The 24,784-nt window shown below is 45.3% G+C and overlaps 1 pseudogene across 1 annotated transcript in view; it reads right to left on the bottom strand.

Moving 5' to 3' along the window:
- The window catches only part of LOC311099840 (ryanodine receptor 1-like), a 74,663-nt pseudogene that overhangs the window by 19,305 nt on the left and 30,574 nt on the right, over positions 1 to 24,784 (bottom strand). Inside the window, exons 38-85 of the transcript in view lie at positions 24,705 to 24,782; positions 24,477 to 24,588; positions 24,221 to 24,360; positions 23,688 to 23,961; positions 23,473 to 23,587; positions 23,225 to 23,357; positions 22,993 to 23,087; positions 22,760 to 22,895; positions 22,464 to 22,653; positions 22,218 to 22,332; positions 21,984 to 22,104; positions 21,591 to 21,760; positions 21,115 to 21,335; positions 20,806 to 20,896; positions 20,510 to 20,650; positions 20,210 to 20,373; positions 17,518 to 17,596; positions 17,335 to 17,424; positions 17,076 to 17,219; positions 16,855 to 16,932; positions 16,679 to 16,754; positions 16,441 to 16,564; positions 16,239 to 16,354; positions 16,021 to 16,088; positions 15,766 to 15,887; positions 15,512 to 15,561; positions 15,120 to 15,180; positions 14,874 to 15,000; positions 14,658 to 14,769; positions 14,404 to 14,485; positions 14,176 to 14,306; positions 13,723 to 14,043; positions 13,394 to 13,634; positions 13,110 to 13,197; positions 12,847 to 12,981; positions 7,482 to 7,652; positions 7,281 to 7,340; positions 7,057 to 7,191; positions 6,636 to 6,748; positions 6,245 to 6,341; positions 6,038 to 6,144; positions 5,862 to 5,913; positions 5,670 to 5,762; positions 2,165 to 2,264; positions 1,570 to 1,649; positions 1,415 to 1,491; positions 1,116 to 1,189; positions 540 to 557 (exon numbers count right to left, since the gene is read on the bottom strand). The product of the transcript in view is annotated as a ryanodine receptor 1-like (transcript). The remainder of the gene's footprint in view (positions 1 to 539; positions 558 to 1,115; positions 1,190 to 1,414; positions 1,492 to 1,569; positions 1,650 to 2,164; positions 2,265 to 5,669; positions 5,763 to 5,861; positions 5,914 to 6,037; positions 6,145 to 6,244; positions 6,342 to 6,635; positions 6,749 to 7,056; positions 7,192 to 7,280; positions 7,341 to 7,481; positions 7,653 to 12,846; positions 12,982 to 13,109; positions 13,198 to 13,393; positions 13,635 to 13,722; positions 14,044 to 14,175; positions 14,307 to 14,403; positions 14,486 to 14,657; positions 14,770 to 14,873; positions 15,001 to 15,119; positions 15,181 to 15,511; positions 15,562 to 15,765; positions 15,888 to 16,020; positions 16,089 to 16,238; positions 16,355 to 16,440; positions 16,565 to 16,678; positions 16,755 to 16,854; positions 16,933 to 17,075; positions 17,220 to 17,334; positions 17,425 to 17,517; positions 17,597 to 20,209; positions 20,374 to 20,509; positions 20,651 to 20,805; positions 20,897 to 21,114; positions 21,336 to 21,590; positions 21,761 to 21,983; positions 22,105 to 22,217; positions 22,333 to 22,463; positions 22,654 to 22,759; positions 22,896 to 22,992; positions 23,088 to 23,224; positions 23,358 to 23,472; positions 23,588 to 23,687; positions 23,962 to 24,220; positions 24,361 to 24,476; positions 24,589 to 24,704; positions 24,783 to 24,784) is intronic.

Below are 24,784 nucleotides of genomic sequence, written 5' to 3'. Positions count from 1 at the left end.
CTGATTGATGTATTGCTTCTGTGGACAGGTGTCTTTTATACAGGTAACAAGCTGAGATTAGGAGCACTCCCTTTAAGAGTGTGCTCCTAATCTCAGCTCATTACCTGTATAAAAGACACCTGGGAGCCAGAAATCTTTCTGATTGAGAAGGGGTCAAATACTTATTTCCCTCATTAAAATGCAAATCAATTTATAACATTTTAAACATTTTGTTGTTGTTATTCTGTCTCTCACTGTTCAAATAAACCTACCATTAAAATTACAGACTGATAATTTCTTTGTCAGTGGGCAAACGTACAAAATCAGCAGGGGATCAAATACTTTTTTCCCTCACTGTACATACCCGAGAAACAATGGAATTGGCATTACTTGACATGACTGAAAGGTTATTTCATAAACTCCTTGAGTCTGAAATTGAATACAGGTGGGCTCCACAACACGAGATAATTAAAAAGAGCTAAAGAAGATGAAGAGACGGAGAGGGAACAGGGAGAGCAAGAGAAAAGGTAGAAAAACAGAGGGACAGAGGTATCATTTACCCCGTTCTGACTTCATGTCTGAGGACCAGCAAAGGAGGGAATGGGAAGAGGGGATAGGGGAGGGAGGGACGCAATGATGGCAAGGTAGGGAAAGAGAGGGCTAGTGAGTTGACGGACAACAGTAGAACACTTAGGAGTTGGGAGGGGTGGTTAACACATTTCTATTGTCAATAATTCTAACTAAGAATTAGTTTAAAATAATACTACACTTACAAAATATTTTACAAATAAACATTGAATGTAAACACAAAATATTAGCAAGTCAAAATACAGTACTAAACAGACACCCTGTAAATTCAAATTACCAACTGACAAGGCGTCAGCGCTGAAAAAATTAGTCATATCAACACATTAATCACTCAATCATTATTAGACAGCAGAGTTTATGGATGTTACTACAACTGAACATTCATAAGATGAGGAATGAAGTGGGGGAACTCCCACTCAGTGACCATAGGCCCTGATACTGTACATGTGTGTGTGATTGCCTGGGCAGGACATGGATACAAAGGTGGTGTAAGGTGGGTCAAAGCTGGTGTACCAGTGTCCAGTATGGTCAGAGCTTTAAAGACTTACTTGTTCCCTCCTCCGACACCATGCCCAGACCCTCTGCCTTGTTCTGTCTCTCAAAGGCATTCAGGTCCAGGACACTGCCATGAAAAACATACGGTCACCTTTAATCAAACTTCATAAGCTGTTAGCTCCATTTTCCATTTATACAGTATATATATCTTTGGGTTTTCACATATTAGTAATCCAACATAACATTAATTTCATTCTACGTACTCATAAACGCTCGATTAGGACTGCTTTCCTACTCCCTACTAGGATTTATGTTGTTTTCCTTTATGAGTAATTCAGGGGTGAAGACAAACCTGCATGTCTGCATTAGAGCCTGGACACTCAAAAAGAAGCCAACATCCTTCTTGTCCTTCAGGTACTCAAGCATTTTCTGCAAACAGACAGTGAGACCAGTCAATTACTACTATAACCTCAGGTCAGATGGACAGCCCACTGAGTGGACACTTACCTGTTGAACCTCAACGTTACCACCGTTTAGGATGGAGATGCCCAGTTTAAGGGTGGAGGACACCATGGAGCCAGTCTCACCTAGATGGAGAGAAAAGTACTCTTTACCATTCTAGATGACAGGTATGAATAATGTCTTTGTAATGTGTCGACCACGGCAGGTATCATTCAAATTTATGCACTGTGACTGAAAGACATTGATTGACCTGTAGGGTTAGCCTGTAGGGAGTATGCATGGTGTACTGCAGGGTTCCTCAAAAGGAGGCCCGCAGGCCAAACTATTTTATTTGCCCCCCCCGCCCAAGTTTTCTGAGCATAAAATAGGGCTCAATGTGATTTTAATTTAGGAAATCTGTTCCCAAGTATTCCTACACATAAATAGAGAGAGGCATATATGATCGTACCCCAATCAAGGTTTGAAATTATTCTGTTTTTGTCAAATACTATATATTTTTGAGATTCTGGCAGTCAATTTGAAGTGTAGAATTTTTTTATAACTATGTTCCGGCCCCCTGACCATCCAATCAAAGGAAAAATCGGCCCACAGCTGAATGTAATTGGGGATCCCTGGTGTACTGTATGGGTTGGGGAAGTACCTTTGCAGGCACTGATCATCTGCAGCACCATCTCAGCCGCCCCACGGTTGTGGAGACGGGACTGCTGGTACAGAAGTCTCTGTTTCTCCATCTCTTTTTCCTGTGATGAACACAGATGCTGTGACTGTGTCCTGATGGTCACACATCCCACCCCACAGTCACTCTGCATTCACACACCTAGTCCCTAGCTGTCTAGACCTTCTCTCTAACCTCCACTGACTTGCAGCCCTAAACTTTGTTTTAATAGTGTGGGCCTATAGTTTTACATGCTACATATACAATCCCAGTCAAAAGTTTGGACACACCTACTCATTCAATGGTTTTTCTTAATTTTTTACTATTTTCTACATTGTAGAAAAAATGTGAAGACATCAACACTATGAAATAACACATATGGAATCATGTAGCACCCAATAAAGTGTTGAGAGAATGCCAAGAGTGTGCAAAGCTGTCATCAAGGCAAAGGGTGGCTATTTGAAGAATCTCAAATATAAAATATATTTTGATTTGTTTAACACTTTTTTGGGTGCTCCATGATTCCATATGTGTTATTTCATTGTTTTGATGTCTTCACTATTATTCTACAATGTAGAAAATAGTACAAATAAAGAAAAACCCTTGAATGGGTAGGTGTGTCCAAACTTTTGACTGGTAGTGTATATATCTAAAATTGAAATAGTTTCTCATTCTCAGTTTCTACTCTCCGTCTCCATTTCTTAGTTATCCTTTCCTCTCATTGTATGGGAAAAACTCATTCAAACCTGCATGCTTTATCTGCTTTTTGACTCGTTTTTCCACACATCATTACTTCCATTCCACCTATCTGTTTCTCTCGCTCACCCATTCTCTCTCCCCAGTTAATTAGTCATGGAGTCGTTACACTACTTCTTCACGTTTGCTGACTGGAGCAAACGTTAAGACTACAGCAAACAGCCCTGATGGCCTTGCATGCTGCAGTGCTAGCCATTGCAAAGAACCATCCAGGATCTATTGAATAACCAGTGTCTCCCTTGGTGTCTTATTATATCACATGTTGAACTTTACACAGCCCTCAGAGTAGAGCAGTTCTGCTAAAAGAAAAGCCCAAACATCTGTCACAGAACCACATTTATAGTGTAAGCTTGCAACATTTTCACAAGTGCAATGTAATGCAATTAAGTATAAACAGTAACCAAGATTTAATTAAAACAAAGGTAATACAAACACAGATTATATCAATTCCCCCGCCCACAGCATCCCACCCTCCTAACCCACCCACACCCACCCAAAGCACCACCCACCCACCCGCGTATGCCTGACCATGGTCTACCCAGTAAGTGTAGTGCAGATGTACTTGACATTACTTACGGAGAGTTTCCAATCCAATGGAAACAAGAGGGGTGTTTGGAAAAAGCCCTGCATCAGGTGTAGTATACAGTATGTCTATCAGTAAAATGTCTTGTTGTTGTAACTCTTCGTACACATATTCTTACTGTATGCGTCAGTCTAGGTGTCTGGGAGTGTAGACTGGCTTTCACTATAGTCTATTGGTCAATACGCTAAGTAAGTATGGAAGGGAACAACATTGATGAGTAACATTCAGTTAATAGAGATGAACGTGTTACGCCAGAGTTAGTGGGAGAGTAGAAAGAAAACATGGAACTGACACAGACGGAGGGGGGGGGGGGTCTGTGGTTGGTTACAGTCTGAGAAACAAACAGGATCAGTTATGTTAAGAGATTCCATCTGGATCTACATGAAAGACCATACAGTAAGCAAGGGGTATGAGAGCTGGCAGTGATAGGCTAGACTTGGGACAATGGGTATGAGAGCTGGCAGTGATAGGCTGGACTTGGGACAATGGGTATCAGAGCTGGCAGTGATAGGCTAGACTTGGGACAATGGGTATGAGAGCTGGCAGTGATAGGCTAGACTTGGGACAATGTGTGGTAGTATACATGTAGTCAACAACATGACTAATGGCCTCCTCCACTCTAAAGGTAACAATTTACAGACGCAGGAGTAATTTCTATTCATCCAAATATACCACTTATATACATATGGAAAATATACCGGTATATACACTGAGTGTTCCACCTTTCCATGACATAGACTGACCAGGTGAATCCAGGTGAAAGCTATGATCCCTTATTGATGTCACTGTTAAATCCACTTCAATCAGTGTAGATGAAGGGGAGGAGACAGGTAAAAGAAGGATTTTTAAGCCTTGAGACAATTGAAACATGGATTGTGTATGTGTACCATTCAGAGGGTGAATGGGCAAGACAAAAGATTGAAGTGCCTTTGAACGGGGTATGGTAGTAGGTGCCAGGCGCACCGGTTTGAATGTGTCAAGAACTGCAACACTGCTGGGATGTTCACGCTCAACAGTTTCTCGTGTGTATCAAGAATGGTCCACCACCCAAAGGACATCCAGCCAACTTAACAACTGTGGGAAGCATTGGAGTGAACATGGGCCAGCATCCCTGTAGAATGCTTTCGACTCCTTGTAGAGTCCATGCACTGATGAATTGAGGCTGTTTTGAGGGCAAAAGGGTGTGCAACTCAATATTAGGAAGGTGTTCCTAATGTTTTGTATGCTTAGTGTATATACAAACTATGGAAAATATTAGATGTATTTCTGTCCAAAATAATGGAGGAGCCATTATATATTGACAACAGTATTTGACCCATGTAAACACATTCTGCCTGCCAAATTGAAGGAATACTCATCAGTGGAACTTTGTGCTTAGCAGATAGGTCAATGCTTTAGGATGGTCCACATGATTTTGTATGGTCTAGATAAGTAGTTTTCTCTAATCACTTTGTGAGTCATGCAACATCTACAGAATGTTAACCACAATGTTAACCACAACAGCCAGGTAAAATCCAGAAACATTTGGAGTGAAGCAAAACACAAATAAGGAGGAAAAGTGACAGACAGATAACATTTAGGAGGAAGCAACACGCATATAAAGTAACAGATAGAAGAGACAAAAGAGTGATGAGAGAGAGAGAGAGAGAGAGAGAGAGAGAGAGAGAGAGAGAGAGAGAGAGAGAGAGAGAGAGAGAGAGAGAGAGAGAGAGAGAGAGAGAAGAGAGAAAGAGAGAAAGAGAGGAGAGAAGAGATAGAGAGAGAAAGGAAAGAAGAGAGAAAAAGGAGAGAAGAGAGGAGAAAGAGAGAGAGAAGAGAGAAAGAGAAGAGAGGAGAGAGAGAGAGGAAGAGAGAGAGAAGAGAGAGAGAGAAGAGAGAAGCGATAGAGAGAGAAAGGAGAGAATAGAGAGAGAAAAAGGAGAGAAGAGAGAAGAGAGGAGAAAGAGAGAGAGAAGAGAGAAAGAGAAGAGAGAAGAGAGGAGACAGAAGAGAGAAAGAGAAGAGAGAAGAGAGGAGACAGAGAGAGAGAAGAGCGAGAGAAGAGAGAGATGTGGGTGCAGGCTGATCTGCAGTGGATGATGTGGTCACTCGATGCGTTGAGAGCTACCGCTCCAGTGTCTCCCCAGTCCCCTGCCCCTGGCCGCCCCATACCAGTTCTGTCTGTCGCACCTCAAAGGACATCTCATCCTCAGCCCCTTCCTCCACCTCCTCTCCCCCTTCGTCCTCCTCACCAATGTGGCAGCTCTACAACACACACACAAGGGAAAAAAAACATTATATACTGTAAACACATTAATATACAAATAATCATAACATGCTAAAATGTTACATCATAAAACTCACCTCTGCCATAATATCAGCATATGCCATATATAGATAATCTGTATCAAGTTTACTGTAACGATGAGAACAAACAGAAGCTTAGGCAACATGTCAATAGGTGGAGATGTGAATTAGTGTTGAATTCAATCCAAAAGCTGCTCAACTAACATGCTTGAGGGAGAGAAGGAGAGTCCCACCTCTTTTCTGTGAGAGCGGTACGGCTGAAATGCAAAATGAGCTGGTGAAGGGGGTCTGGCTTGGTCTCCGTCTCTTCCTCCTCTTCTCCTTCCTGCTCCATGGCTTTCTGGGAATGAGAAAGAGATGTGGGAGTGAAACTATAGGAGGAAACTCGCAGATCCTGAAATCCTCAAAAGGTGAGTCAAACATGAGGCGTTGGAGCTTACAGACAAGTCGTCTATCATTCTGTCCTCAAAGGAGTAGCCCTCAGTATGGATCCAGTTGCGTTTGTATCCTTCCAGGAACATATTGGAAGCTCTATGCCTGTGAGGCAGACAGAAAACGATGTTAGTATCTGTGTTTTACTTGTGGCTGTGTGCTACCTCCTGTATTTGTTTGAATGGAGCGGCAGGTAGCCTAGCAGTTAATAAGAGTGTTGGACCAGTAACCGAAAGGTCGCTGGATAGAATCCCCAAGCCAACTAGGTGAAAAATCTGTCTATGTGCCCTTGAGCAAGGTGCTTAACCCTAATTGCTCCTGCAAGTCGCTCTGGATAAGAGCGTCTGCTAAATGACTCAAATGTAAATGTAAATACAAGACTGTAGTAGCATCTCTAACCTGGGTAGGTTGTATAGTGGTGTCATCCTAAAGCAGGCTACCACAGCCTTGCGTCTCTGCTTGGACAGCAGTTTGTGCCACACCATCTTTTTGGATTTGAAGGGGTGCTCCGTCTATGTGAGAGAAGAGATCATTGAGAGAAACGGCACCACTGACATCATGCCATGGTGGTCCTCTGTAGCTCAGCTGGTAGAGCACGGCGCTTGTAACGCCAAGGTAGTGGGTTCGATCCCCGGGACCACCCATACACAAAAATGTATGCACGCATGACTGTAAGTCGCTTTGGATAAAAGCGTCTGCTAAATGGCATATTATTATTATTATTATTATTATGCCATGTGTGTGAAGTAGGACTATAGGGATACTGTAGGATTATATTGATGTTGTAGTACTGAAGTAATGGGTGTACTACTCCACTCACCACCTCAATGTGATAGAGCACAGCAGACACCTCCTGCACCCTCTTAACCACTTTCTCAGGAGCGTCAGCATCCTCAGCCTTCCCTGCCATCTCCTTATATAGGGACATCTGCCAGCGCATGGACGGGTTCTCCACCTGAACACAACACACTGCAGCTGGAGGAACACGCACACTGCAGCTGGAGGAACACCACCGGAACTTCACCATGTATCACTCCAACTTACCTTGCCTTGAAGATGCAGGTTGTTTTGCAAGAACTCCCTTACTTCCTCATCAGTGTCCCTCTGGAAGAAAAATGTTGTTTAAGATTTATTTTGGAACAATTTCTGTGTCTAGACATACAGCCCTATGGGTCTGGCACAAACAACTATTCTGACACATGGTTACTACGGCAGAGTTATTTAAGAGAGCCGAGGGCACACTACCAAAGAGTATCGTATCTTGGCCAGGTTGATAAGCTCCTGATCAGCAGGGGAGCACATGTTGAGGCCGATGGGGAGCATCTTTTTCAGGGCAGCCACAATAAGTGACGTCTGCACTGAGTAACGATCTCCCCGTCTCTTCTTCTTGGTACGCTCCACGTCTGAGCCACCAGCCTGAGAACACAAGGAGGAACCAAGGCGAGAACATGAGGGACCAAGGCGTCTTCTTCATGCATATGGTTGGAGCCTCAACCAATACATGCAGGGCACTGAACAGCGTATCAATTACCACTGCTTCGCATTGAACCCATGACAGCACTGATTCAATGGCACAACACTCACAATCACTTACATTTTTCAATAAGAGTCCTGCTCTACCTCTTAACCATGAAAATAATCATTATGAACACTACAATAGAAAAGCAACTACTTCTACAATATACACTCAGTGGCCAGTTTATTATGTACACCCATTTAGTACCGGGTCGGACGCCCCTTTGCCTCCAGAACAGCCTGAATTCTTTGGGGCATGGATTCTACAAGGTGTGGTATTCAAACGTTGCTCAATTGGTATCAAGGGACCTAACGTGTGCCAGGAAAACATTCCCCACACCATTACACCACCGCCAACAGCCTGTACCGTTGACACCAGGCAGGATGGGGCCATGGACTCATGCTGCTGATGCCAAATCCTGACTCTGCCATCAGCATGATGCAACAGCAACCGGGATTAGTCAGACCAGGCAATGTATTTCCACTCCTCAATTGTCCAGTGTTGGTGATCGCTGGAGCCTCTTCTTTTTGTTTTTAGCTGATAGGAGAGGAATCCGGTGTGGTCGTCTGCTGTGATAGCCCATCCGTGACAAGGACCGATGAGTTGTGCGTTCCAAGATGCCGTTCTGCACACCACTGTTGTTCTGCACCATTTTTGAATCTGTTTGTTGCCTGCCTGCTAGCTTGCACGATTCTTGCCATTCTCCTTCGACCTCTCTCATCAACGAGCTGTTTTCGCCCACAGGACTGCTGCTGACTGGATGTTGTTGTTTTTTTGTAAACCCTAGACACTGTCGTGCGTGAAAAGCCCAGGAGGCCGGCTGTTTCTGAGATACTGGAACCGGTGCGCCTAGCACCGACGATCATACCATGCTCAAAGTCGCTTAGGTCACTTGCTTTGCCCATTCTGACGTTCAATCGAACAGTAACTGAATGCCTCGATGCCTGTCTGCCTGTTTTATATAGCAAGCCACGGCCACGAGACTGTAGGAGCTAACCATTTTTGTGAACGAGGTGGTATAAACTGGCCACTGAGTGTATATTTTACATTACATTCAATAATCTACATCACGTGTCAAACTCATTCCACGGAGGGCCGAGTGTCTGCGGGTTTTCACTCCTCCCTTGTACTTACTTGATTGATGAATTAAGGTCACTGATTAGTAAGGAACTCCCCTCACCTGGTTGGCTAGGTCTAGGAAAAACAGCAGACACCAGGTCCTCCATGGAATGAGTTTGACATCCCTGGTCTACATGACATCTACACTTTGTGCAATGTACTAAAAACCATAATGTGCTCTTGTCACATTATTCCCAGCTTGATACCTGTAATCCAGTGGAAATGTGACCATTGCTTCTCATTTCAATGACCTGTTGAGTTACACTGTGTCCCTCTACCTGTTTACGCAGGCTGTAGCTGTCACAAAATACCATTAATTAACAGTTAACACCCTCTAATATCAAGAGCCATGGACTCCTCTCTGAACCCTTCAGTCTAGGTCAGTTCTTTCATATTATTATATTCTTCAGTATTTGCTGCAGGTGGACAGGCAATGTACTGAATAAATAACCAAACTGCCCAGAATGAGGGCTACATCTCACCACCATAACGACCTGTTTCTGAACTCTTGGCAGGTAAAGGGGAGGGGAATGTGAGAATGTAACACTGTATTGAGAAGGACAGGGGTTGGGGCTGGGGTGGGGGGTGTTGGGGTTGGGGGAGGACAACAAAGGAATTGTTCTAATTTGTAAGACAGAAAATCAGTTAAACTGCACATATAAAAACATGCTTACAAAACACACATTGCATTCACATGAAAAATCATCCAGCATTCGATTGAAAAACGGGTTAAAAACAACGTTCTACAGTATGCTTCTCAGGTGCGTTTGGCTCCTGCAGCACTAGGTGAATGAATGTGTTACATGGTGTTGGAGAGTAACAAAGCTCCTGTTGAAAACACACAAAACTATTTGTTGTTAGTAGCATCATGTTAATGGGAACTAGAATCAGACCAAGGTGTTAGCTACCAACTAGCAAATCACACAAGTAAACCAAATGTCCATGGGATACTTCCCACGTGATACGTCCCACATGGGATACGTCCCATCGCCCCTGTGCTCTCCTCCCTCTCTCCTGTCTCGTTTCTGTGATGGAACATTATGGTCTGTTGTCTGCCCTCTCTGACGTCCCCTGCAAGCTTGTATGTAGTGTGTGTGTGTGTGTATTTCTCTGTCTGCCTGTCTCTCTGTCTGCCTGCCTGCCTGCCTGTGTGTCTGTGTATATGTTAGTGTCATACAGCAGGCTGAGGTTGGCCCAGGGAGTGAAGATAACAGAGGAACACCGCACAGAACAGGAGAGGATGCAAAGCCCTAGAAACAGAGAATGTGTCATGGCTAAATGTCCTGAAGGACTAAGGGAATGTGCAGTGGTGAAAAGTGAGAACAATGTGTTTCAGTGAAATGCTGTATGTATCTCGGAGTATATGCCCTTCATACCCAAAAAGTGCATCTACTCCTGATAAAGAAGAATGTGTGCGAGTGGTAGGAGTGTGTCAAAGCCACAGACAAGTCCAGGCAGATTCAACCGCTTCGCCAAACCAGTACTTCAATGCAAGGAGTGTGTTATGAATAAGGCTAGTTTAGAGGAAGGTGGGTACAAAGGTTTTAGGGAAGATTTTAGAAGACAGGTTTGATTAAAATAGATTGGGGTGAGGTAAAGTCACATTCTACATTGGGTACTATAGAGCTTCTTCCAGAGACCTTTTTCAGTCCTGTTAAATATAGTATCAGGTCATGGGTTAAAGAAAGGGGACAGGTGGGTGGGTGGAGACTGACTGGTGGATATGATGAAGCTAAGCCATGGTCTGACATGGCGGTTACAGGGAGCAGTGAGTGAGCGGTGAGCACAGAGAGGGGGACTAACAGCATCCCCTTGTGGAGGGAGCTTGATCACAAACGCTATATACCAACCAACCTTCAACTGAAAAGACATGGAAGGAAGACTCCCACCCAACTACAATCAACTGGGTGCAAACTCATTGGCAGGATGATGGCACTCTGCCCCCACTGCTGCTTTGGGCAGGCCTGGTGCGGAGCCTAGTGCCATGAGCCCGACTACAGCAGAGTACTTTCATCAAGCGCCTCCAGACTCCCCCCCTCACACACTGGCAGGACTGGGGGTAGCCCACTACTGCCACTTCGTCCAATAGTGTTATATCAGTATGGTGCATGTCTGCTTGAAAGGTGCTCTTGCTTTTTCTATCTGGCCTTGTGTGGAGCACTGTGTCTGTCACTTCACACACTCGGTCACACAAATGTGTTTATTCATGTAATTCTATGCAGTTTAGCAGTAGAAAATGTATGTGATATTAAGAGTAGTGTTCTAGCTGAGTGTATGCCATAGTCTAGATATGTGACCACAGGCCTGGTAATAGTGTCCATACATTCACATTTACATTTTAGTCATTTAGCAGACGCTCTTATCCAGAGCGACTTACAGTTAATGCATTTTTTTTATTTTTATATATATATATATTTTTTTTTTGTCCACAATGTTGACCACAGTGTAACTGGATCCAAAGTGTATCAGTGACGCATGTAAGTCAATTCAGACCAACTTTTGTGTTCTATTTCTGTGTCATAGTACAGAGACCCACTTCATTCCCATTGGTGTTGCAGTGGAGTGCAGAACACGTAGGTAGTTACTGAGTGGACCTGGACAGCTGCCTCTACATACAAAGTAGAATTGCCACTAGTTGTGTGTGTGCGTGTGTGTGTGTGTGTGTGTGTGGTGTCCTGGTGTGCCAGAGGAGTTGATGAAAAGCCCCCCAAAGTGAGGTGCCATGCGGTCAGCACAGCGGTCGTGCAGAAACAAAATCTAACCTCTGAGTCGTTGCCCTAGAAACCCAGCGTCGACACAGAAAAAGAGGACAAGGGACAGTCAAAGAGAGAACTGTTAACACCTGCTACAGCTACAATACTGAATGAACCTCTACTGACATATACAGACAGATGTATAAATCGTAGAGGCACTTCTCTTAGTCCTCAAATGGAGACAAGCCAAGGCAGGCATGGAAAACAGGGCTAAAAAGCGGTCATATCAAACTGATTTAACAAAAACAAAACACTGTTTTTTTTTTAAAGCTTTCCAATATACCATACCTGCTGAAGATGTGGGGAAAATACTTGTTTGCCTTTACTGTTGGGCTATTGTCAGTGATACAATATATATACTTAAGTAACAAGATCTTTCATTTCAGAGTCAGATAAACTTGTGGACACCCATAGACTTCCAGTCATTGTGCTAACGCTAGTTAGCATTTTCTCGAGAACCTATGCAGACATCAAGTACAGTTTTGAAAAAGAACCAACAATTTGTATAGGTAAGTTATACTCCACATTGTTAGCTACAATGGGTTAGGAGGATATCCCAAAGTAATTCACAATCAAGTATGTGAAATGTTTTTTTTTTTAAAGCAAACGATGCAGGATGTGAGACAAATTGCTGGCTACATTGTTGCTGTTGTGTAAATGATGTCAATTTATGATAGATGTTTCAGTAATTCATAGTCTTCCCAAATCTGCTGACATCAGTCTAACACAGGGCTCTCCAACCCTGTTCATGGAAAGCTAAAACCTACAGGACGGTAGCTCTCCAGGAACAGGGTTGGAGAGCCCTGGCTAACATGCCACAACATTTAAACGCTGAAGGTAACTGAATGGCTTTTTAACCCCAGATGGTCTGTATTGGCTCACCTCACTCATCTTTTTAACCCCAGATGGTCTGTATTGGCTCACCTCACTCATCTTTTTAACCCCAGATGGTCTGTATTGGCTCACCTTACTCATCTTTTTAACCCCAGATGGTCTGTGTATTGGCTCACCTTACTCATCTTTTTAACCCCAGATGGTCTGTGTATTGGCTCACCTTACTCATCTTTTTAACCCCAGATGGTCTGTATTGGCTCACCTTACTCATCTTTTTAACCCCAGATGGTCTGTATTGGCTCACCTCACTCATCTTTTTAACCCCAGATGGTCTGTATTGGCTCACCTTACTCATCTTTTTAACCCCAGATGGTCTGTATTGGCTCACCTTACTCATCTTTTTAACCCCAGATGGTCTGTATTGGCTCACCTTACTCATCTTGCTCTTGCTGTCAGCAGTCAGGAAAGACATGTTATTAATCTCATTCATCACCACAAAGTTCTGCTCCTCTCGCTTGAAGTTCTGCAGAGACACAAGAGAGAGAAAGAAAGGTAATCAGATCAAATCAAAGTGTATTGGTCGCGTACACAGATTTGACACAGAGGTGACATGAGAGAGATAGTTGTCACCTTTCAGGGATTTACACTCACATGAGATTTGGACCAGAATATGAAGACCTCTCCAACCATTCTGAAGAGCTCCTCTGCATCTGGGTCTGGGCATGTCAACCACCTCGCCCTGCAAATGGAGGACATCTGTTTAAGGTTCTAGTGATGGAGAGACCGCTAACACCACAACAAACATGTACGCAAAGACAACTGTCAGGGGGAATGGTTTCTGACATACAGTACTCTTAGTCAGGATACTGGATATGAAAAGGTGCCCTATCTAAAGAAAAAACATGACCAGCCACTAGTTTGCCTGTGTGCTGTACCTGTTATTGTCCACATAGCGGATGAGGAGAGGGTAGAGAGCGTACAAGTCCCTGCAGAGCACAGAAAACTCATCCCTGATGGTGCCCTCCTCCTCGTCCCCCTCAGCCTTCCCCTCCATACGCAGGTGGTCCTCCTCTGCCACCACCTTCCCAGTCCTCTTCTTCAGCTTCTCCATGGTGGGGATGAAATGGGACTTGAGCATCTCTGGCTTGGCCCTGCTCACAATAGGCTGGGAGAAGACTAGGGATGGAAGAGGAGTGGTGATGGTGAGTTGGCAAGAAAACACACACAGGTACAGTAGACACGTAAAGCATTGTGGCAACCTCACCAGCCAGCCTCTTCATCCAGGAGGCCTCGTCAATTCCCAGGTTGTTGACCACGATCTTCATGATGCTGCCCAGCAGCTGGTTGAGCTGCTCAGAGGTGACGTCGGTGCAGATCTGGCCCTCCAGCTCAGGGAAGTTCTCTACTCCTCTTTCCCACCAGCGGGGCAGGTAGTTACACAGCATGGGCAGAGTTATCTCGATCACATGGGGCATCTCAGTGTAACGGGCACCTGACTCTGCCAAGTCCCCGATCTCTTTCAACAGAATGTCTAGCTCTGGTATGTCCTGGCATAACTCCTGGACCTCGTTGGGCAGACCCAGGACTATGGACATCAAGACAGACAGACAGACAGAGAGACAGAGACAGAGACAGAGACAGAGAGAGAGTGTTGGGGAACTTGACTACAAGTCCTGGGTGGACAGAGAACAAGTCATAGAATTAGCTGGATACTCACTGGCTCTTTCTCTTGGGGTCTTGGTGGTGTAGACAGAGAAGGAGTTGTACTCATTGAGATGGGGCTCCAGGTAGGCCACAGGCATAGCAGCCGCCAGATGGGCCAGACACTCCCCCATAGCTGGCCTCTGCCTGGAGGAGGGACGACAAGGCCAGTCAAACTCACAGATGATCAGGTTTGTATTGCTGTACTTTTCACAAAGATAAACAGAGCCAGATCCAGACTCACCTCTCCACATGAGGGTTCTTGACAGTGCCCAGGGAGTAGATGGCACACATGATGCGGTAACATGACGTCTGGAGATCATCCACTGACCACCACGAACACACACACACAAACACACGAACACACACAAACACATGAACACGAACACGAACACACACACACATGGTTAACAAGACATGTAAATGTTTTCACAATTCTGCGAGTAAGTAAACTTGAATGCTGTGTCATCACATGAATGCCTTGATGACACGACTCACGCATGACATCATCTCCAAACTGGTGCTGTGAGATGTGGTCGAACAGGGAGGTGAGGACTGGGAGCAGAGCGATGGTGGTGTAGTTGATGTTCTGGGACACGCCTTTCACCTGCTGTAGAGGGACCACAAAGTAAGACATGGTGAACAAGAACAAAACGCAACAGTTCTGGAATAGTTCAATTCCTACCTGTTCTCTTGTAGACACTTTGCTCTTACCTGGTTGCCTTTAGACACCTTTCCCAGTTTGAGGTTCTCCACCATCTTCTCGATATCATCAGCTGCACCCTCAAAGAACGACCGGAGCCCTGCCTTCACAATCTCAGGCCCAGACTTCATCACCGTCCTGAGGAAAACAGAGCAAGGAGGGTACAGAGGAAGGCTATGAGAAAATCTGAGAGGACACATTTGATCCAATACCTTTGTATTTGGATTGTGCACACATTTTAGACAAGTGAAGATTACCTTGCGTCGAGAGATCGTGCCAGGATGTGAAGACAGTTGACAATAGCAGGGGCATCATTTCCTATACAGGATAGACAAAGTCACTTAGTTATAATGAAGGTTGGCAACATCATGGTGAATTATTTTGGATTTACAGTACCAGGTAGAAAAACCTTTAACATAAGTACATTAGTTCAAATGACAACTCAATCAGCATGAGAGGGAGAGAAAGCCAAGCACAGGTAATCAGAGACAGAGGGGGAAAAGCAGTGAACAGTGAAATAAAAATACAGTAAGAAGGGTCAAACACAAGTTAAACAGATGTAAATAGAGCAGAGGGAAATATACGGTAATAGAGCAGGAATGACTGGACTAGACAGAACTAAATCATCAGGACAAAGATGATTTCTTACCGAAGAGAGAAACTCTGTGTCTCACCAGAGCAGCCATTTTACAGAAGATGCTACAGCGACACCCAATAGAAAAGAGAGAGGAAATGCAGAGAAAGGTAATGAATGATGAAAGCAAGAGGAAAATGAGAAATTACAGCACAGGTTCCAAAAGAGAGACTTGAAAGGATGAGTAGAGATATATGAAAGTGGCGAAAGCCTACTAACTAAACTGAGTTGTAGCAATACACATGTTATACAGTGTGTGACAGAGTTACCTGGCAATCATCTCTTTCTCCTTGTTAGAGGAATGTCCTCCACTACCCAGGACTTTGGCCGGTGTGGACAGGAAGTACAGACAGTGGTTTTTAAAGTACTGGTTGATCAGGGGCAACAGGATCTGAGACAAACACATTTCATCATCATCATCATCATATATTCTTATACCCCTGCAGTAAACATGTAACAGCTGTATCAAATGCCATCTCGCCTCTTCTCTAGATGGGCCTGTTTCATAGTGATTCTGTGCTCACCTTCGCAAAGAATTTGATCTCCTGCTCATGAGGCGACTTCTCCACTCTGCCACTGCTCACCACAGCCTCTGAAAGAAAACACACAAGACAACATTATGGAGTATTGTTATTGTGTTAAATGTCAACATTGACTATACACTGATTCATTCAGTTGCTCAATAACAGAGCACTATTTCATTGGTTATCATCATCCACCCTCCTCCCAGAGCCCACCCTACCAAGATGAGCTATGAACTCCTGGGCGATCTCCATCCACTTTAACAGTTTCTGCAGGAAACCATAGGCAAAGCGCTTCTCGATAGATGAGATGTCTGACTCCATGTCTTTCATCCCCCTGGAGAACGCATTCAAAAGCATGATTTATCAATACATATTCAGTTGCTTCTTTAACTTGATACCTTCAATGACTTTTCCTTTTACCTGGTGACTGCAAATCCATTGAGTTGAAGAAATTTGAGAAGCTCATGAGCCTTTTCCCTGTCTCGTGCCTTTTCTTTTGCTGTCAGGGTGTCATAGGGTACAAGCAAAGGGTGGGAGCCTCCTCCTACACACAGTCAAAACACACACAAAGTTCCCATTCACTTTTGTTAAAGAAAAAGGTGACTGGCAATTCTGTAGCTAATATCCTCTTTGTTTCCTGAACAGAATGACCTCTGACCTTTGGACTGCAGCTCCATCTTCTTCTTGCGACCCCAGGTATTGTGATAGTTCTCTGCAAGCTGTTCTGCCATGGACTGGGGAAAGGAGAAATTATGAAAACATTGATCACATAAGATCACATTACAGTGTGTAAAGTAATTGAGAGGGATGGTCCATACTTTAGTGTCATCATACCTGCAGCTCTCTTGACAGTGCCGTGTGGGAGATTTCAATCGGTTGGGGACTGTAGCCATGGCTGGGGTCATATGTTGCCTGAAATACACACATTTATATTCATAAACATTTATTCACACTGTCTTTATCATCTCTGTCTGATCTAAAATAATGTTTATTCCAAAGAGATCCTATTAAATCTAAGACGTCATTTTATGGATTATTCCTCCTTTTCTCTGTACCTGTGCAGTCTGAGAGATCTTCCGAGCCGCCTTCTTCTGCTCAGTCTTGGCTTCCTCTCCTTCCCTCGTTTGATCCAGAGTCCACTCCCATGCAATCATAGCCTTCATGGACTCTTTGATGGGCCAACGGTAGATCTCTTTGTCCTACAAGGGAGATCATTACAGACAGAGGGCATCCGAGAGCAGCAATGGTAAAAATCTGTGGTGGTTGACAGAAATGACTATGCATTGTAAGAAAATTATCAACTGTGCCTCTTACCTTCTCTGAGAATGTTTTGTACGGTCGGAGCATTGGGTGAGTTTTTTCATTTTCATCCAAAATCTCTCCATATGTCCAGTTATTCTGAATCTGCAGGTGGACATACATACACCATACATACATTCTACAATTGGCTGTACAACTGATACACAAACGTTTATTCTTGACTTTTTTTTTACTGACCTTTTCAAAAGCCCACTTGTCATGTGTGTATTCAGCATATTTGTTGATGAAACCATCCAATCTCTCAGGGATGATAGTACTACAATGCAAAACAGACTTCAGTACACCATAGTCATAACTTACTATATAGGAGCTAAAAGTAGAGGAAACTGCGTAATATTTATGAAAATATCAACACTTTCCGTTGATACTGAATCTTATCTAAATTGTTTGTGTTTTCTCAAGGCCTTCCTCCTATTGGTTTACACTCCCGTCCATAATTTCTCTCTATTCTCTTTCATCTCCCCCTCTTCTCTCCTTCATCTCTCCCTCTTCTCTCCTCTCCTTCATCTCTCCCTCATCTCTCCCTCATCTCTCCCGCATCTCTCCCGCATCTCTCCCGCATCTCTCCCGCATCTCTCCCGCATCTCTCCCTCATCTCTCCCTCATCTCTCCCTCATCTCTCCCTCATCTCTCCCTCATCTCTCCTTCATCTCTCCTTCATCTCTCCTTCATCTCTCCCGCATCTCTCCCGCATCTCTCCCTCTTCTCTCTTTCATCTCCCTCTTCTCTCCATCTCTCTTTCATCTCCTTCATCTCTCCCTTTTCATCTCTCCCGCTTCTCTCCATCTCTCCATCTCTCCCTCATCTCTCCTTCATCTCTCCCTCTTCTCTCTTTCATCTCTCCCTCATCTCTCTTTCATCTCCCTCTTCTCTCTTTCATCTCCCTCTTCTCTCCTTCATCTCTCCATCTCTCCCGCTTCTCTCCTTCATCTCTCCCGCTTCTCTCCCTCTTCTCTCCTTCATCTCTCCCTCTTCTCTCCTTCATCTCTCCCTCATCTCTCCCTCATCTCTCCCTCATCTCTCCCTCATCTCTCCCGCATCTCTCCCTCTTCTCTCTTTCATCTCCCTCTTCTCTCCCTCTCTCTTTCATCTCCTTCATCTCTCCCTCTTCTCTCCATCTCTCCATCTCTCCTTCATCTCTCCCTCTTCTCTCCATCTCTCTTTCATCTCCTTCATCTCTCCCTTTTCATCTCTCCCTCTTCTCTCCATCTCTCAATCTCTCCCTCATCTCTCCTTCATCTCTCCCTCTTCTCTCTTTCATCTCTCCTTCATCTCTCCCTCTTCTCTCTTTCATCTCTCCCTCATCTCTCTTTCATCTCCCTCTTCTCTCCCTCTTCTCTCTTTCATCTCCCTCTTCTCTCCTTCATCTCTCCATCTCTCCCGCTTCTCTCCTTCATCTCTCCCTCTTCTCTCCCGCTTCTCTCCCTCTTCTCTCCCTCTTCTCTCCCTCTTCTCTCCCTCTTCTCTCCCTCTTCTCTCCCTCATATCTCCCTCTTCTCTCCTTCATCTCTCCTTCATCTCTCCCTCTTCTCTCCCTCTTCTCTCCCTCATCTCTCTTTCATCTCTACCTCTTCGCTCCTTCATCACTCCCTCTTCTCTCCTTCATCACTCCCTCATCACTCCCTCTTCTCTCCTTCATCACTCCCGCTTCTCTCCTTCATCTCTCCCTCTTCTCTCCCTCTTCTCTCCTTCATCTCTCCCTCATCTCTCCCTTATCTCTCCCTCATCTCTCCCTCATCTCTCCTTCATCTCTCCCGCATCTCTCCCGCATCTCTCCCTCTTCTCTCTTTCATCTCCCTCTTCTCTCCCTCTCTCTTTCATATCCTTCATCTCTCCCTCTTCTCTCCATCTCTCCATCATCTCTCCCTCTTCTCTCTATCTCTCTTTCATCTCCTTCATCTCTCCCTTTTCATCTCTCCCTCTTCTCTCCATCTCTCAATCTCTCCCTCATCTCTCCTTCATCTCTCCCTCTTCTCTCTTTCATCTCTCCTTCATCACTCCCTCTTCTCTCCTTCATCTCTCCCTCTTCACTCCCTCTTCTCTCCCTCTTATCTCTTTCATCTCCCTCTTCTCTCCTTCATCTCTCCCGCTTCTCTCCATCTCTCCCGCTTCTCTCCTTCATCTCTCCCTCTTCTCTCCCTCTTCTCTCCCTCTTCTCTCCTTCATCTCTTCTTCATCTCTCCTTCATCTCTCCCTCTTCTCTCCTTCATCTCTCCCTCTTCTCTCCTTCATCTCTCCCTCTTCTCTCCCTCATCTCTCCCTCTTATCTCTTTCATCTCTCCCTCTTCACTCCCTCATCTCTCTTTCATCTCTCCCTCTTCTCTCTTTCATCTCCCTCTTCTCTCCCTCTTCTCTCTTTCATCTCCCTCTTCTCTCCTTCATCTCTCCCGCTTCTCTCCCGCTTCTCTCCATCTCTCCCGCTTCTCTCCTTCATCTCTCCCTCTTCTCTCCCTCTTCTCTCCCTCTTCTCTCCTTCATCTCTCCTTCATCTCTCCCTCTTCTCTCCTTCATCTCTCCTTCATCACTCCCTCTTCTCTCCTTCATCTCTCCCTCTTCTCTCCTTCATCACTCCCTCTTCTCTCCTTCATCTCTCCCTCTTCTCTCCTTCATCACTCCCTCTTCTCTCCTTCATCACTCCCTCTTCTCTCTTTCATCTCCCTCTTCTCTCCTTCATCACTCCCTCTTCTCTCCTCCATCTCTCCCTCTTCTCTCTTTCATCTCTCCCTCTTCTCTCCTTCATCTCTCCCTCCTCTCTCCTCCATCTCCCTCTTCTCCCTTTCATCTCTCTCTTCATCTCACCCCCTCATCTCTCCCTCTCTTCTGTCCATCATTTTATCTCTTCTCTCTCTCCCTCATCTCACGCTCTCACTTTGTGGTCTCCACTGGTTTGGGATCAAAGTTTCCCTCTGCATCCACCAAGGCTTTCTTCTCAGTCTTGGAGGAGTAGCTGGCATCTACATAATCTGGAGGGATGGCCCCAGCAATGGCACATATGCATGGCATGGCAATTTTGAACAGCTCAGCGTCAAATTTCTGAAACCAGAAACAGAGGACATAGTGAAATATTACTACAATGATCTATCAACGTTTATTTTTTATTTTTTATTATTGGAGCCAAACATTTCCTGGTGACTAAGGTTTCTCTGATCGATCAGTGTAAAAGTGTAACCTTGTGGGCCAAGGACTCAAAGATGCCCCAGAAGAGTTTGCGGGTGAGATGCAGCTCCTCCTCTGATGACAGTCCAAAGTTGCCCCAGCCGTTGGGCAGGCAATAGTACTTCCAACAACGCTCATAGTGATTGGTCAAAAGCTGCAGCCAACAAAAAAACATTATGAAATCAGTGAAATCATGCATCCTAACATCTGGATGATAAGTACATTTATCTTGATACGGCTATGTTCATTCCTTTGTTTTGTTTCTATAAAGGTTTGATTGTCTAATGACCGTTTAAATCATGTCCATACCTTAAGTGGCATTTTGGCATATTCATTGAGAATTGGTACATCAAATACCAGCCTTCTCAACAGGTGTTGTAACATGGATGGCCGTAGATTTCTAAGAAATAGATGCAAATAAATAAGCGCATGTACAATACATTTATCAAGCATGGTTAAACACCTCACTAAAAGTTTACTGTACAAACAGTTTAGGGAAGAGAACATGTCATGTCCAGGAGTCATTAACATTAACTTAGAGAGGAGATAGAGACAATTCTACTGACACAATGCAGAAAGACAGACTTTAGATAACAGCTCATAGTAAGTCCAACTCACTTGCACAAAGCCATGAGACACTCCTCAATGACATCTCTCTGGGCCTTAGTGAAGGCTCGTCCGCGGGACAGACGGTAGATGGTGTGCAGCATGGAGTCGATCATGATGGCCCGGTGGTCTGTGCCCGCGAACAGGAAGGCACACTTGGTGATGAGGGGCAGCACGGCTAGAGAGAGGTAGCGGTTCAGAGCCAGGGCCATTTCTGTGGTGCAGAAAGCCGCCTAGTTGGGAGAGATCAATTTAAACCAGGGATGGGCAACTTTGACAGGCGTGGGGGCCACAAAAAAATTGCGGGTCTGCCACATGCATACCCACACATGCAGTAAGAGCCGGCCCTAGCATTTTGGGGGCCCTGAGCAACATTTTGTTAGTTCTGTTTACAGTCAATATATGCTTAGTGTCTCACTCCTACATAAGAGAAGGTTATTGCCTCAAGTAATGTATATGAGCAGTGAGATCGAGAGAGGCTGACTCACCGTGTCCAGAGAAGCAGCTGCCCTCATGTCAGGCAGGAAGCCCACCTCCAGCACATGGAGCAGGAAGTCCTGGTTGTCAATACCATACACTCTGTCAAGGAACAGCACCATGGGAGCCTTGTGGTCCGGCACAAAACTGGAAGACATCTTGGGTTCAATGATGCTGTTATCTAGACATCACAAAAGACAGAGGGAAGTTGAAGAGGAGAATAATGCTAGGACTCACATCATATTAACACTTGACTAATTACAGATATAATATGCAACATATTACGATCAAACTAAACTAAAACCATTTTTAGTTCTGTTTCATCATCAAGACGTCAAAACTCACTGTCCTTGAGCCAAGACAACAGAGTTAATTGAATCCAAATGGTTTCCCCTGTGGCTCACCCTTTCCAAAGTCTGGGATCTGAACAGACAGGCTGATGACTCCCACCAGGTCCTCTATGGGCACCAGGGACCTCAGGATGGCCCTGATCCTCAGTGCCTCACCCTTCCCAGCCTGGATCAACTGGGGGACGAAGAACAAGTAGCAACGTCTTAGACTGAAACACAGCAGCTAGCTAGTTCCATTCCATAAGCCTTGGCTTCTCTCTTTAAGGTTTTCCAACACTCAGTACTCACATGCATCTCTGGAGCGCAGCGTCCCAGCAAGTCAATGAGAGCTGAGTAGAAGGACATGATGGCATTCCCCAGGTGAACCTTGTTCTCCTCATGCTGCTCCTCCCCACCAGGGAACCTACCAGGAGAAAGGAAGAACTCATATTAATGTAGGCCCAAAACCTTTCAAAGGAGAACATGTTCTAATATACTACACCAGTTAAGACTAGATAGACGATCAGCAGAGTCCCTAAGTGGTTTGGCTCTTACATGCCGGGGAAGCGTCTGTCTTTCTTGACAGTGGGGCCGTCCCTGGCAGGATCCTCAGAGATCTTGATGGCCTCCTCTATAGCAGCCAGCAGGCCGTTCCCACCCTCTCCTCTCAGGGCCGGCCCAAAACACTCTGGCCGACGGATCAGAAGACGCACCACCACATTGGCATTCTCCTCTACGCTCTCTCCTACGGGGGGACATGGAGCCAAACCACGCTCAGTGATGAAAGACAAACAGAAAGACATAATACCAACAGCAGTGTATTCTATTACATGAAGCCAACGAACACAGACCATTGACGAAGACAGCGAAGCGGAGGAAGTCCAGGTATTTCTCCCCGCCACAGGGGTTCCAGCCAATGTCAGGGTAACCCTTAGCCAGGAGCTGGGGACAGCTCTGAAGCCCACAGCCTGCGAGGTACTTCACCACCTGGGAGGAAAAACACAGGGCAAAAGAGACAGAAAGAGAGATGACCAATGTGCTGCTGGATCAGAGAATGTTCATGTGGGTGCTGGGGGTGTCCAACCTTCTCCAGGTCTTGTTCCTGTAGCGCCAGAGCCAGCTCATTGTTATCAATGCAGGATGCTGCAGCTACATCTAGAGGTGTGGAGCCACGCATTCCTGAAAGACATCCATGACATGTTCAGTCCCAACACACAGCAAAACTATTCTGCCTTTAGAGGAATTATGTCGACCTTTCTTTCCCATTTATACAAGAATATAAACTTGTGTTGGAAGAAGATCTCAATATCCCTCACCAAGGCCGATGCCACTGTTCTGAAGCAGGTAGCTGAGGTGATCGAACATGGAGCGCTGGTTCTGACGACTGATGCGACAGAAGTAACACAGGAAACGACAGCAGTTGGTGACCATACGAGGGAATCTGATCTCCTGCAGAAGAACACATCTAGGGTGAATGCACTGACTAGAGTGTAATCATATTTAATGCATTTGAATTTGCAGACAAACATTGATCCTGTAGTTATGAAGCATATAACCACTTCACCTTGGAGTCGCCACCACCCAGCACGTTGACCATCACCTCCATGACAGTCTCGTGCATGCCCAGCGCTCGCATCAGGTTGGGGTGCTGATAAAAAACTTTATTGCTCATGATGTTCCTGATGGAGAAAGAAGGCTAATGCTGATTCTCAGTTCCTCCAGTTCTCTCTTCGGTATATTGTCTTCTCTATACCTTTCTAACTGATCTACTGTACTGACCCGATGCTCTGGATCATGAGCCTCTCCTCCTCGGGGCCCATCTGAACGATGAGCAGTGAGCGGATCTGTCCCAGGCACTCCAGCAGGTCCATGGTATCCTTTATGGAGATGGCGTTGATGGTGTAGGCCTTGGGCAGGGCCCGGATCAGCTCACCCAGCCCGTCATACTGACGGTGAAGCAGGCTGAACATCAGACGCACCAGCTCAGGGTTCTGGATGAACGACTCCTGGGCCCAGTGGACCATGGTGTGGGAGATCAGCTCCTGGAGGGTGCCTGGTGGGGGTGGGGGGGTGGGGGGGTGGGAGGGTGGGGGGGGGGGGTATGGAGGAGCGACATCAGTTAATTGATTGATTGTCTGTTTTCTGTTGTGTTAGTGATAAAATCATTGTTATATGAAAATAACTCATTACTGAAACCGAATAAAATTATCCCACGCGACTAGACTGAGATTGAAGGTAAATCTTTGGCCTGATTTTACAGTTTGAACGAATACCGTTTTTCACTGGGACAGCTGATAGAGAGTGAGACTCACTGGGTTTGGTGTCTTCCACAGGTTCCTCCTCCTCTACCTTCTTCTTACGGAGGTGCCTCAACTTGTCCAGCATTCGGAGGAGTCGTCCTTTGAGAGACATATCCAACTCCTCCTCCACCTCTCCTCTTCAATATGTACACCTGACGTGACATCAGAAGTGATAGATTAGCTGAACACTTTCCATCTCAACTATAGGCTATCTTTGTAAGTGAAGTTATAAGTTACATGTGGAGAGCTAGGTATGAGCTTGACTGACCACAGTGAGCCAGCAGGTTCTTGTGAAAAGCCTGCAGTGCATCACGGACCTCGTCAGGCACAGGACAATCCTCATCCTCTGCAATGTTCTTGAAGTTCATCAGCATGTTGACCTGCATATCAAAACACAACAGAGACAAAGAGTTAGTTTTTGTTACCTTTCATTTACTGTTAAAAGTGTGATAGCCACTTTCTCCTGGAGGATAAAGTGCACTGAGGCTGAGGGTACCTGCTCCTGTGGTGGGGAGCGGAACTCGCGGGTCTTGCGGGCGGTCTCGGCGGCGCTCATGGTGAACGCCAGCATGAGCT

The sequence above is a fragment of the Coregonus lavaretus genome, assembly GCF_964263955.1.
Source record: "Coregonus lavaretus genome assembly, chromosome: 24".
Lineage (NCBI taxonomy): Eukaryota > Metazoa > Chordata > Actinopteri > Salmoniformes > Salmonidae > Coregonus > Coregonus lavaretus.
This window is presented reverse-complemented; position numbering and strand designations above follow the sequence as displayed.